This window comes from Cephus cinctus, unplaced genomic scaffold (assembly GCF_000341935.2).
Source record: "Cephus cinctus unplaced genomic scaffold, Ccin1 Ccin1_scaffold1124, whole genome shotgun sequence".
In the NCBI taxonomy this organism is placed as follows: Eukaryota; Metazoa; Arthropoda; class Insecta; order Hymenoptera; family Cephidae; genus Cephus; species Cephus cinctus.
In genome coordinates this window covers 80,611-95,007 of record NW_014333629.1, presented here as the reverse complement: position 1 = coordinate 95,007, position 14,397 = coordinate 80,611, and the positions used below count along the sequence as shown (strand labels likewise).

Sequence of the window (14,397 nt, the reverse complement as noted above, 5' to 3'; positions counted from 1 at the left end):
TTTGCCATTCCTTCGTAAGCTTGACAGCCGCGCGATTGAATATGCTTTAGCTATGTGTTTCACGCGAAATAAATTTCTCTCGACAATGTGCTTCGACATCCTCAAGTATATAAATTGAAATTCTCGCACGATTTTACCTCGACCGTCACTGTTTTCTCGTCCCGTAGAAACCGTCCTTACTTTGTCATACTTGCGCGACAATCCGGCAACACAAAGTCTACATTTAGTATATATCCCAAGGACCATCGTAATTCCGACACTTGCGGATATAGGATGGTACACGTGGCAACAAAATTGTCGTCGTAAAAAAAAAAGCGAGGGACTCGTGAAAGCCGACAGTCCAACCGATACTCATGAAAGCTGGTAGAAACGTAAGAAAAGCACGTTTCCCCAGTGTATGACGTGATACCCATGATAAAATTGTGTTTCCCAAAACATCCGCGCGGAGCGCTCACGTCGCTGCTTTAAGAAACTCGCTTGAAATTACCAAATGAAACGCGAAGTTCACAGAAAATTTAACTTACACTTTTTAAAGTAACTCTAACAGCGCATATTCCGAAGACACGCATTTTATAAAAAACAAGATAAAATTATTTACTATATTCTCGTATTTCGCATAAATTCGAAAGAAACGCTCTGACAAAAATTACAAAAGCTTCTGTTGCATCGCTAATTCGGATACTCGCACATCCCACGGTTCAAGGGTTACTTCTGACTTTTAAAAAATACATAATTTCTAGCTTACTGCAAATTCATATACGTTTCTAGCATCGGGTATCTTCAAACAAAATGTTCCCGCTGCACCAGTATATTGTAACAATACGTTGTTACGTATAGAGCGAAATGGATTTTTCGTCATTTTTCTTTAACCTTCCCTCGATAAAATCCAAATTTTCAATTCGACCTGCGACCTTTTCACGGCAGCATTCAACGTCTGTCATTGTAAAACTCTCATTTCCACTAAATACTTCACATATGTTGTTTCTACCTTTGCCCGTACGCTGCTGGTTATACAGGCACACATATAGATATGTATATATAGATATACGTGTACAAGCAATAAATGAGGATAGATATATGTATATATGCCAACAAACGAGGAGAGCACTGAACTCAGATCGTCCACTGGTCTATCAATGCGGAAAAGGGCTTGAACGTCACTTCCTAAATCCGGCTCAACAAATGGATGAGGCGTAATGAATTCCGGCCGGTCATAACACGGGGATATACGGTTATACGGCGACCTCTCCATTTCCTGGCCGCCTTGAAAGCACCGACATAATATTAGTGTTGCCAGGAACACGTTGCCCTGCAAGCTGTGCATGATATTTATTCTACGACCGCTGAAATCCCTACGGTCCCGCCCGTCATAATAAGAGCCCAGTGGTTCCCTTCGACTTCACCCCCACCCGCCCCTCAGCGACCAGTATCCTTTTCGCTGGATACCTTTTTTACCCTTCGATTTGGACATTTTCTGCATCGCAGCAATAAACAATCGAATAATTGTAGCACGTCGTCCGTGGATTGTTTAAAAATTGGGTTTTGTTAAAGTTAGGCGCGACGGACATTTTATTTAAAAATTGTGTAATACAAGTACTGCAATTAAAATGTACTAATTGCAATAATAGTACGTCTACAATAGTAACGGTTGACTATAGGTGTCGTGGAATGGTAGAATTTTTATAATAATTCATGCAGTAGATTTCGAGGTACATAAATAATGAAGGAAATCGTACCAAGCTTTGTGGGTACATTTTACACTGAATCGAATTAAAAAAAATTAAAGAAATTTTGAATCAGCCTTTTGGGGTATCGGTTATGAAATAAAATAAATTGAATGCAGGTAGGGCAATTTCCGTATAATAATGAAACTGTACTATTGTATAGAATAAAAGGATGTATTTTAAGGAACACAAAGGACGCACCCGTTGTATGGTGTAGATATAGTATACGAAAAAGAAATGTCATATCTTACACAGCCCTTTGGAAGAAAAGAATAAAAGAAAAAATAAACCTTATCACCAACCAAACTCCTCGAACAGAAAATAAAATATTACCAGGAGGAGAACTTTGAACTTTTTATTTCGGGTAAAGTATTTTTATTATAATTCTTGGATAACACCGCAGAGAGAAGGTTTACGGGATAACTTTTTCAAGAAAATTCACTCACTTATTTTCCAACCACAAGAATTCGACCAATCTTTATCCTGTTAATTTCATTGTGGCTGCACGCAAAAAAATTCGCCTTCTCGACAGTAATGAATTATTATAGGAAGAATAAAATTTTTACAACAGTGACGTCAATTTTCTCAAGATTTATCATTGCGATTGCAATTATTACTTTATTAGTTCATAAATCGTACTATCAATTCTTATCGTCGTTATCAGTATTTTTTGTAGTCCAAATACCAAGCATTGTTTCAGTAACCGTAACTGCACATTTTTCTGTGTGCACGGTATGGGAAAAAAAAATGAAAATAAATCGCCCCTAGAATATACGAAATTAAAAGGAATCATCTTGAGGTTTAAATCAAGCACAAAATGTACGCACGAATTGGCATCAATGACTGTACATTCTGGTCCGTGGCATAATTTTCAATTAGAAACTGTTGCCAGTCCGAAAACCAATGAAAGGAGTAAACTTTTTCAATTAAAGACTCGTCCTTCGAGTTTTAAATGAGTTGCTGGTGTCAGGAAGGAACGGTGATGCCAAGAGGGGTGGCCGTAGACGTCGAAAATAGAAGCGTAAAGGACACCCCGACGTCACTGATAGGGATACCAGGAAAATGTGCCAGGATCAAAGTCCTATGAATTAAATAATTCAATTATTTACTCTAATTATTTATATACCATAAAAACTAACCACTTTGACCAACGTTAAGCGCTTGAAGAATCTTTCTGTAATGGTAGAAAAAAATAAGAGTAAATCTGAAAATTTTATTGACCAAATTTTTCATCTTCCACCAACTATCATATATCGATCTCGAAAACTGAAACTGATTCAGCTATATATACTTAGTGCTCACTTTTCAACTTGCCGCCTCTTCCGTAACAAAAACCATTTGAGGTTGCAACTCTTGAAAAAGAGATTATCAACAAAAAGAAAGCTGTCAAGGATCCTCGAATGATATATCCGCCTGGCTTTTCTATAAAATTGTAAAAGCTGAAGGCAACAGGTTTCAATCGTTACAACCTTTAACGGTTAAGTTGACACTCCTTGATACTTAAAAAGACTATTTCTCAGCAGTCATATGTCGAATGAGTTGAAGTTTATAACTTGTATACATCGGAAGAAGGAAAGTTGGCGTCAAGCAAGAAAAATATACAGAAGTTCAACTCAAACCGAAGAATCACGTGAATGGTGCGGAGCGAGGAGAAAATAATTTGATAAGGATTCAACGATCAATCTTTCAAGTCTCTATACAACGCTAATAAATTTCTGTATAAACACATGCCTATAATAAATATATATATGCATACTACAGATTCGTCATGGATATTTTGGAATATACTAACGATCAGCTGTTTCATAAATCTGATTGTACACATTTTCTTGTGTATAAATATAATAAAAAGTATGTCCATTCGAATATTTTATTATTCTTAAAAAAAATTCAAATTCGTATATTGATAAAAAAAATTTGATATTATTTTGGAATTTACAAAATGTTGGTTTCCCTCGGGATTATTTGATTAGATATTATTTTGTATTAAATAACAAAGATACTTTTGTTAAATGTAAATTAGAATTGTCTACTGTAGCTTTATAAAGCAGAAGGGATAGAAATGTCGGTCGTTTATTCGACTTTTACACCGTCGGATCAAACGAGTCTCAGGTACTCCAGTTTTATTCCTGTCTCTCCATTCTTCCTTTCTGACTGATCACCTTCCACCTTCGCCAGATGCTCTTCAGTCTTCCAACCAGTCGGTAGGTAATGAGCGATCAAAGTTGGAATACGATATGACTTCAGTTCAAAGTTACGAATGTAAATGATGATCGTTAAGCGTGGAAAACAGGCTTGCTGCTGCTTGTGAAACGTGAATTAACGACGAAGCCATTATCGGGCACCTTCGACTCTTCTAATGTTTCATTCATTTTTACTAATCAGCGTGTCCCTTGTCAAAAGGGGAAAAAAAAAAACAAAATAAAAAAAGTGAAGAAACACTCCTCGATCGGATAACGAACCAAGTTTAAGGCACGATTAAAGCAGCATTTGCCGAATACAACCACCGACGAATGAATTTTTGTTCGTCTCCCAATAATGAAAAAAAAACTATTTTTTAAAAACTTCAAAATTTGGTCGAAATAACTTTCTTAACAGTAATGCCTCAGCAGAACGAAGTCAAGGTACACGTTAAGAGAGGTAATTAAAAAAAAAAAAAAAATTGAAAATGATTCTTGCCTCTACAAGGTGGCTTCTGGGATAATTATAAAAAAAAGACCTGCCATGAGTCCGAGACTCGAGTTCAAGCAATATCCGCGAGAGCGCCCCACTATAGCAATATTACTCTAGCCGACGGTTCCGTCGCCTGATTCACGGTGGATTTTCATTTCTTAATTACCCGATAGTCGAAGACGAAAGATACACTTCTCGGGCAGATAAGGGGTTCTCGCTGACGCACGACTTGCGGGCGTCAGTGATAAAATTTCGAGTAGCTCGCGAAGCGTCGATTCGCCAAACCAGATTATACCGTTTAATGGCGCCCAACCATGACGAGAACGACGACGAGGTCTTATCGTAAAACTTAAGAGCGAGGTTTATTTTCTTTTATCCTTTTTTTTTTTTTAGAATCTCACCACAAATTTCACTCTCGAACGTATAACGAGAGACTCTCAATTATACTGCGTAAGATCCGCAGTGAAAAAAAAATAGACCCACGAGGATCTTAAAAGATAAACTGTTACTGAATTCTTCTTGTGAAAAGTAATGAAGGCCTAACTTACGGCTCTATGATTTTATAATCCTGATTGCAGACGTCTATAAGGTCGAAGGAAGTTCAGCCATACGCTTGACTTGTATAAGCAATCGCAACGGCCAATTATAACGTAGGAACGAAACCCACGACCCTCGAAACGTCCTTGTAATATCGTGAAACTTCTTGCGCGAGACTGTACCGAGTTGCGAGTATGCTGTTAAATATAAGGATTAAAAAGAGATAGAGGGAGATAATGAAAAACAAAGATGGCCGCCACGTTTCTTTGGTCTCAACGGATACTGGAGAAATGGAGACCAATCGCCTCATGCTAATCAGTTTTCAACAGTTTCCGTCGATTCCGCCATCAGAGTCTAACGAAAAGCTTTAATACATAGCGAATAACATCGATCTGATGTAAAGACATACACAGTTTTATATATAAATAAATGTATACATATTTTTCCGATACCATTATATCAAACTCTTTTGCAGTTTTTCAAAAATCATTTTTTCCACCATTATCGGATTTTTCAGTTTCAGCGATATACCCCCCTCGGGCTGGAATTTATTTTTCGAGTTCTAATTCCCATCATTTTTGCAATTGTTCGATATCGTACGTTGAATTTTGTGAAAAGCTCGTGTTTTAACAACGCTACGAAAAAAACAAAGTATCACGAATTAATTGAAAGCGCCGTAACGTTCGAGCCATCGGATCATTCCACTTCAATCCATATTGTCAAACGTAACGAGATACAGTTGCACGAAAACAATGCTCGTATTTGCGCTGCGATAGATACGCAGTCGTATTGCCGTGACGGAAGTTCTTCAACAGTTGTTAACATTATACCTAGCTGAATGAAAACTTCACGAATGAAAAGCTCATTAGGATAGTAATCAACTGTAGAAAGCGAACTGCACACGCCATTCGCAATAATACTAATTGATAGCGTCCCGGAAATTCTGTGTCTATTGCATACTACGTGCATACTTCCCAAACGCATGACCCAAATCTGGCACAAGTATAGCAAAATAAAAGCATAATACTGTATGTAAAAATTCTTCTTCATAGTTTCTAGAGTCTAGGAGACTCCAACGTCATGAATTTTCGACATCATAGTTTTGAGAATCTAGGTCTTCGTCGTCATAGTTCCTCAAAGTTCTAGAAAGTTCTAGAAAGTTCGCGTGATAATTTTCGAAGCTCAGGGGTTCGATATATAACTCATATCTGTACCAAATCTTTCTTATACACTGAATACAGCAATTTACAAATAGGAATTAATCATATTTCTTGTACAGTATATTGTTAAATTCTGAAAGTATAGCAAAGAGAAACTGGTATTCTTACATTCAGTCGTATATTATACAACGCCTAGATTCTACCGAGACTTCTGATTTTAACATTGAAATTGTATACATAGAGAGCATTGTTTGTTTAAACTTTTTACGAATAAATTCATCTCTGTATTTTATTGTGTATAACAATTCTTACAATTTTAAGTAAAAAAGCTGTTTCGAAGAAAAAAAAATGTGGCCCGTGAGGGGATCGAACCCTCGACCTTCGCGTTATTAGCACGACGCTCTAACCAGCTGAGCTAACAGGCCCATACAATACGCTTGACATAAACTCAAATTGAATGCTAACATTAACAATGGCGAAACCCTGAAATTTAAAAACTATAATAGCTAAATCTTCTTTCCAAATATTCGATTATAATATTCTGTTATCATTATAAATTTTGTTATATCCGTACAAAATCAAGTATAAATTTTTGAATAACAATCGGCAGTGCCAACGTATAATAAACCAGTACACAAAAGAGTTTCCCGTGAAACAAAAATTTTAGATAAGTAAAACAACAGCAAAAAAGCTGAGCATTTTTTATTCCTACTCCATGAAACACAGTCTCCTTTCTGGTTTTCTCGTTACATGTATAATATGACGACATCCAGCCACTTGGGGTTTCAACATAATCCTAGTATACAATAGTGATGTTATACTATGGTATACAGTATAGTACACTAAGTACAGTCTGCGACATAGTTTGGATTAAACTTGTAGAACATATTGCGTGTTCCGCAGCGTTTTGTCGTTAACATCGCGAAGACATTCGTTTACTTTAAGGAAAAGAGCGGAACCGCCCGAAACGTTCTTCCTGTTCCGGGATGCAGCGTCACTCCAGAAGAGGAATGGTATAACGAAGTTAAGTGAGCATAGACGTGACGTCAGTAGTGTGTTATATATATAAACATACATATATATCAAGCTAGATAACGCATATACAGACACGCTACCAATCCACTTTCCTCATAGCGTTTCGCTAGGGAATTTTATTTTCTTTGTTTTTCGAACCTCTCAAGTGCCTAGGTCGAATGATCGACTATCCAGGGTCCAGCACGCTATTGCTGACTATAGCCGGGACGATAAGCTGCTTTTCGAAAAAAAAATCTGTAAACACATCGTTTAACTGGGGCAGTTTTTTGACGGGACAATTGAATCGGCAGTGTTATACCAACGTTACGGCCTATCGCAAAAGAACTGCGAATTAATATGGGTTATCGGTGGACCGGGCAATTGGGTAAATAGATAAAATCCATGAATACACCATTAAACGCACTTCAGTCTGATTTCGCTAATTTTATAGAAAACTTTGTCTCGTTATATTGTCTCCGTCTATTGATTAATTAGATATCGGTTATCGGCTATTTTAACCTGTCGACCAATGCGATCAATGTTTACCTGCTCTTGAGTTTTGGATCGACGCAGCGAATATATAACAAACATTCAATACGATCGTAACAGATTCTTCAGGCCATTTTCAATGAACGACTATTCGTATAATTTACAATAAAGACATACGTATACATATATATGTAGACACTGCAGTTACAGAAATGACAAAATTAAATATACAGCCAATTTAATGAAACGAATGCTCGATCCAATTAAACCTTTACTCTTGTAAAATAAATATAACGATAATTGAAAGCGATCGATAAAAAATTATTTGAATCAATTAGCAATTACAGTCATTCGAAATTGAGAATGTTAATATGACGTGATATTGCCCTAAAGAGTCTATAGAATCCCTCGCCAGAATTGGGAAGCAGAATTTAATTGGCCTCGTTGTAAATCATTGGGAAACCCGTGCCTTAATCAGTTCGCAATGTTAATCGACGCGAAAGTCTGCCCGAGGAAGCTTGGCGTTCTGTCTTGTGAAAAAAAAAAGAGAAAAGGGAAGTAGGACTGAGATTAATTAAAGTTTAAGAAGAGTCTGGGACGGAACGTGAATGTAAAAGAGGCTGACGATCGCAGCTTAAGGTTTGATAAATAAATAACGTTGACAGTGCAAAATGTAAAATCGGGCTACCAGGAAGCAACACGGATCCCGGACGAAGAAACAAAATTGACTTTCAGACTATTCAGCACTCCGCATAGAATAACTTGAGACACAAGATAAGCTGGTCCAGCGAACCGGGAAATTAGTAAAATAGTCAAGCTAATAGGTGGACGGAGACGACTGTATTATTTAAATTATTTATCGCCACGTTTACCAAGCTAAATAGAGAGCTGGCACATGACGGTGCAGAGACGCGAGTTAACTTTTAGTATCAGAAGAGTTTTCTCCGGGGAATCGAAGAATTCTCTAACGGAGGAGACACTGCGAAAAGGCAGCAGTATATAAGTAAGCCAAGATAAAAGTACACAAAAAGAAACGGGAGGAAAGCTAAAAACAAGAGGAAACAATATACGTAGCAGCCAAGAGAAATAATAGTAAGAGAAATAAAGAGAAATTTTTACAAAATACAATAGCACTATATACGTATAACGTCACGGAATTTCCTTCGTCGTTCCACAGCCAAAGGGCAAAAGTACCTCGAGCGAATCAAAATGAATTTTTCAAGAAAATATAAATATATACAGTACTCGTATACAAAAAAATACACGGGATTATTAAAAGCCTGAAAATGTATAATATATCGGTTGGACAAAATATTTTTCAGCCAGACACACTGCGTTGGAAAATACCATACGAATAGTTTTCAACGCGTAAAAGCCAATTGTCCCCGGGCAATTATTCTCACGGCATAATATCAAGGAACTATTACCCTATATAATCAAGCAACCGGCAAGACTGTCTCAGTCTGTTACTCTTGCGAGTGAGTATATGCATCTACCGTACCTGAGCTCCAGCTCCAGCATCAACCCTCTATTTCTCCTCCAACATAACCAGCGTGCTCTAGCGCCCCTCCGTCGCAACAGCAGGAACGACGTGAACGCAGACGTTTGCTGTTATCCACCGGAGGAATTCCGTCTACGATATAGAAAGATAAAGGGAGTCTAACTCCGCCGCAGGTGGTCAGATCAAAGAACCTGCTTCTATCCTTCTCCCTTATACAGACTCATTGACGTACTATCTCTTTACGTATACTTCGCGTACACCCTGTGTATCAGCTATCTCATCTAGCACCTACAGACACGTGGCTCGGGTAGCCATTTATATCAGAGCCAGTAAGCTGCGGCTTCAGAGTGGTTTAGATATACATAGATACCTTTGCCTGACGCAACAATCCAATCTCTCTGGAAATCTGCCATACCCGGCGAGAAGCTCAAAGTGAAAACAAAAAGCTCTAGAGTACACGGACCGCAGAACCCGGAAGGGTGTGGCGCTTTTTTTTCTTCGAAAAAAAAAAGAAAAGAAAAAAAATCCCTGTCGCGCAATGAAGGGGTGTAAAAAAAAGGAAAGGGTTGAAAGAGACTCGCATCTCTTTCTTTGCCGCAGATAAGCCAGCTTAATTTTAGGTCACTTGAAATAATATATGATCAGCTCTAATAGCAAGAGTCACTGTATGGTGCATCCCGTATGTTTGAGATATTTATTATTCCCAGCTACCGATTTTCGACACTGCTGGACACACGTCCAATTTGCGCGAATTTTGGGGACCGTGGAAAGGACTTCCAGAGATGAAATACATGGGGTTCTATTGGTCCTTGAAGGAGATAATTTGAATAACAATTAAGGGTGAATCATACTTGTCCCCTAGGGACATCTTAACCTTCGAATTTTCCCCTAGCAGATGTATCTTATAAGTACACTGTACATAGTTATATAGATACAAGGCAATAATGCTCAGGCTTGATATAGATGTATATATTGGGGACCGTGGAAAGGACTTCCAGAGATGAAATACATGGGGTTCTATTGGTCCTTGAAGGAGATAATTTGAATAACAATTAAGGGTGAATCATACTTGTCCCCTAGGGACATCTTAACCTTCGAATTTTCCCCTAGCAGATGTATCTTATAAGTACACTGTACATAGTTATATAGATACAAGGCAATAATGCTCAGGCTTGATATAGATGTATATATCATATATTTGCCAGGGTATATATATATATATATATATATATATATATATATTTTTATAAAGAGCTTCCTTGAAACTTAATCCGGTATCTTAGCCTGTACACCTTCCGTACGCTATACATCTTGTGCAATGTATTAGAATCTGTCTGGAGAGCTCTGTCAGGATAATACAATACCTGGAGATTATATCGTTTCTCAACCATTATCGCGTGTTTGATAACAGTAGGTCGACTTACTTGGAATTTTCGAAATTTACCACGATAGAAAATTATTGAATATCATATAGTAATTTATTATAATGAATGGCAACGTAGCAAAGAATTCCCCTCACCCTACCCTCGGTTTTCCAATAAATTGAAATTAAGCACGAATAAATGAAACGCTTGATTCGTTATGGTCATTAATTGCTAAAGGATTAATTTTTATGTAAATTATTTTTTTAACTTGGTTTCATCGAATTGATAACGATTAGGAGACTTTTTTAAATTAGTATTATTGAAACTCGTAGGAGGATCCCTCCCTCTGCTAACGAAATATATTGTGTCTAATTAATAATGTAATTACAAATTAATGATAATTTATTGTAATCATTAATTATCCGTTATCTAAATTTCTTGGAATCTCATAATATTCCCACGTAAGCTCTAACGGTTCAGTGATTGTTAAACTGCTCGAGGAGTTCCGTGAAATATTAAGCTAACACAACATATTTTAATATGATTTATATGATGTTACGTCAAATATTATTCGGCAATTAGTATGCTGGTATTTATACGTGAAATTGTTCCTTTGCTGAAAACGAGTCGACGATAAGTACACAACAGTATATTTTCATATATTTCTCTCATATTTTCTCATTGCGCAAAATAATCACTGCTGTGAATACTCGACTTTTTATATTTTTTAATCTTCAAAGAGAACGACCAAGTATAAGATCTATACGTTTCATGTTTGTCCTTGTTGAGGTAGATTCGAACATTTTTATCGGAAAAATTATTTGGTTCTGCCATGGACATCAAATGGACAAGCTAACTTCAGTTGGTAAAATATTCCGGAACCACCCTGTATAATATGTAAAGTCTAAAATAAATCTTACCTATCTGACAACACTAATTAGTTGTCGTAAGCTTTCCCAAGACCAAAAACATTCGTGTACAGAGTAAGTCTCACTGATCTGTACTTTTGATCATTGATCTACTAAAGAATGTATGAGAAGTTCTGATAAAGCAACGAGATGAAAATATGGTATAGGGGACTCCTTTATATTAAAATTCATAAGAAGGTGGCCTCCCTAAACTTATTTTACTCGCGAACGAATTATATTTTTATCTTAGACATACATATACCATATTAATGACAGACTACTAAACTCTATGTTCCTAGTTCCTTATTGAGCACCACCTCAAATACGCAAGCATAGTCCATCGATGCGCAGGGTGCAGCAACTTTATCGTATACGTCTAAGGAGCAAGGGATGAGCATAGGATACGGCAATTTGATTGTAACTAGAATTCCCTATGATATTCCTAGTGAAAAAATCCCCACCCAAGTATATCCCTTGTTTTTCTGTTTTTATAGTTCGAAGCAACAAAAAAATACCTAAATACAACAGGAGGAATGTATTAGTATAAAACAGGTAGCACATATCTATATATAATAATCGCAATGAACTACCAAGTACGTCACACTGTATACTCTACAATAATTTCCAATTCATAATGCCGAAAAACCACGACATGATAAATAACTACGCGTCCACATGAAAAATTGCGAACAACGAAGGTAAAAAAAATTCCAACCGCTCAGAGAACGACGACGTTCCCATGTGACAATCATTTTGATTATTCGTTAGTGGTCCTTTGGATTGCGAATTTTTTTGTCACCATGCGAAAATACGTCGACGGTGCAGAATTCAAAAAATATACATAATAAAAAAAAACTACATCGCGAACCCGCTTGAATATTCCTATCGCGAATCTGCTCGCCTCTCTCGTGGATACGTTGAAATCAAGGGGCGTGAGTTTTTTTTTCAATTTCCATTTTAAAAAAAAATTTTTTTTCGCTTCACAAACCGCTTAATAAACTTCGCTCTTGCCATAATCGATAATGTCGCTCGTCGCGTTTTGCGAATGACCTTTCGCACTACGCACTACTACGTACTACGCGCAGGGTGTACAAAAATGATCGACTGTCAATCAAGTGACGATCATTCGACTGATGATACCATGGTATTATCAGGTATGACAAATGATAACCAAAAGGATTGAAACGAGCTGTCGTTGGACAGAAGTGGACACGAGGTCGACGAATGCGTCTAACGTTATTTGCACAATTCTAGGTTTGCACGTATCCGCAATGGGCTATTTGCCAGAGCACGTTTGGTATTTGGTGAATGGGTCAAATAAACCATTTGGATTGAGAGAATCGGATGAATAGCTAACATATACGTGTATACGTCCTATGAGATTGTCTTGTATAAAAAATATTATTAAAGTGACACAGCCTAACTTACAGCCCAATTTTCATACTCAGATACTTTTTCCAAACAATATTTTCAGATCGATCATCGCACGAGGACAAAAAATTGTATAAAAAAAAAATAATAATTACGTCACAGATTGATCATTTTATGATATTTGACAATATATTAAAATATTTTAATTACTAATTAGTTAAATGACTACCTGGTACGCTTAATCATAATTGACATTTCTAATAATTAGTTCGGTAATTATACGATTCGATAGTAATTGATTGGTAAATCTTTGGAACCGTATAATTCATGAAATGGGAATTATACGTCATAGCCGAGCAATCGAGCCAACGTGCACCGAGCATTACGTATTCTATTATTTCTTATCCGTAGGCAAACGTTTCAGCTGTCAGAAATTACGGGATCGATCATTCGCAAAGTAAATAATAAAAACTCATAGGGTTTTCCTATATCGAGGATATAAAATAAGTATAAAAAGTATACATGTATATTCAGCGATGTAAAATAAATTTCCCGATAATGTCTGAATCAATGATCTGCATAAAGCCTTCCTCCGCTCCTCCCATTTATTAAACGGCTGCAATAACTCAACGCCGACGCTCAGAAATCCTCCCGGCTATCCCAGGGCTTACGTAATAAATGTTACGCCAAGTGCACCATGTAAATCTCGATATATTCGCAGGAGTTTGCGAGCCGTTATGCAGTAGTGATGTAGCGGGTAGCATGACAGAAAAAGAAGAAGAACAGTTGAACGTGCATAAAAAGGAGGAAAAGAAAAAGCAAAATAAAAAATATTTATACACGAATGAATCAGAGCATTTCTGTATCTCGGTGAAAAGTAACAATAACAAGAAAACCTAAGAGAAGAAGATTATACAATAATAAAGCAAAACAAAAGTTAAGGTGCGCTATTTAAAAATTTAACCCACAGGATAGGTTGGAGATTAACCTGACGCAGAACGTGATACGGGTTGTTCATTGGTTACTTGTTTCGGGGTAGTCAATATATTTTGATATTATCCCTTATATCTATTAGCAATAGGTATAGGCAGGTATTGTACATGCATATATACAGATACATGTAGATGGGTATAGATAGAAATATATATGTATTGTGACGTGATTTTTGGAATCACGGTCCCAAGGCGGCTTCGGTTACCGATACAAATAGCGTTCTAGATTTCTGGTTCCCTTCGGGTCGCCATCCTGCTCAGAAGCTACGCTCTCGGGTTGATTCGTATAGTTATGTCAAGGCTCTCGGAAGATTTCGTTATTGTTTGGATGAGGTCGAGGTGCTCGAATCGGCTATAAGGATCTCGACCAATCAGAATGATTAGTTCTCGGATTTGGCTATTGTCAATCGACTGCTTTAAAGCAGTCTGTCTCGGGGCACCGACCAAGGTGTCACGGGCTGGCTCGCGCTTCCGTGCTATCTGTTGATAGTTTTTCTTGATGTGTTTTGCTACGTTATAGCAAGTTCTCGATTCGTATAGTTCTCGTGTTGTTCTCGCGATATCCAGGCAATTCTATGAATTCCTGTGAGTCTTCCGGAGGTGTAGTGCTGTGCCTTAGTGCAGTGTTCACCAGAGTGTCCTTTGGATGCAGTTCTCGGCCTCC

The 14,397-nt window shown here is 37.3% G+C and overlaps 1 protein-coding gene and 1 non-coding gene across 6 annotated transcripts in view; both read right to left on the bottom strand.

Annotated features, from left to right (window-relative positions):
• The window catches only part of LOC107272193 (neurobeachin-like), a 147,215-nt gene that overhangs the window by 58,778 nt on the left and 74,040 nt on the right, over positions 1-14,397 (bottom strand). The window lies entirely within an intron of this gene.
• Positions 6,446-6,519, bottom strand: Trnai-aau. Its single transcript has one exon. It is a non-coding gene; the product is annotated as a tRNA-Ile (tRNA).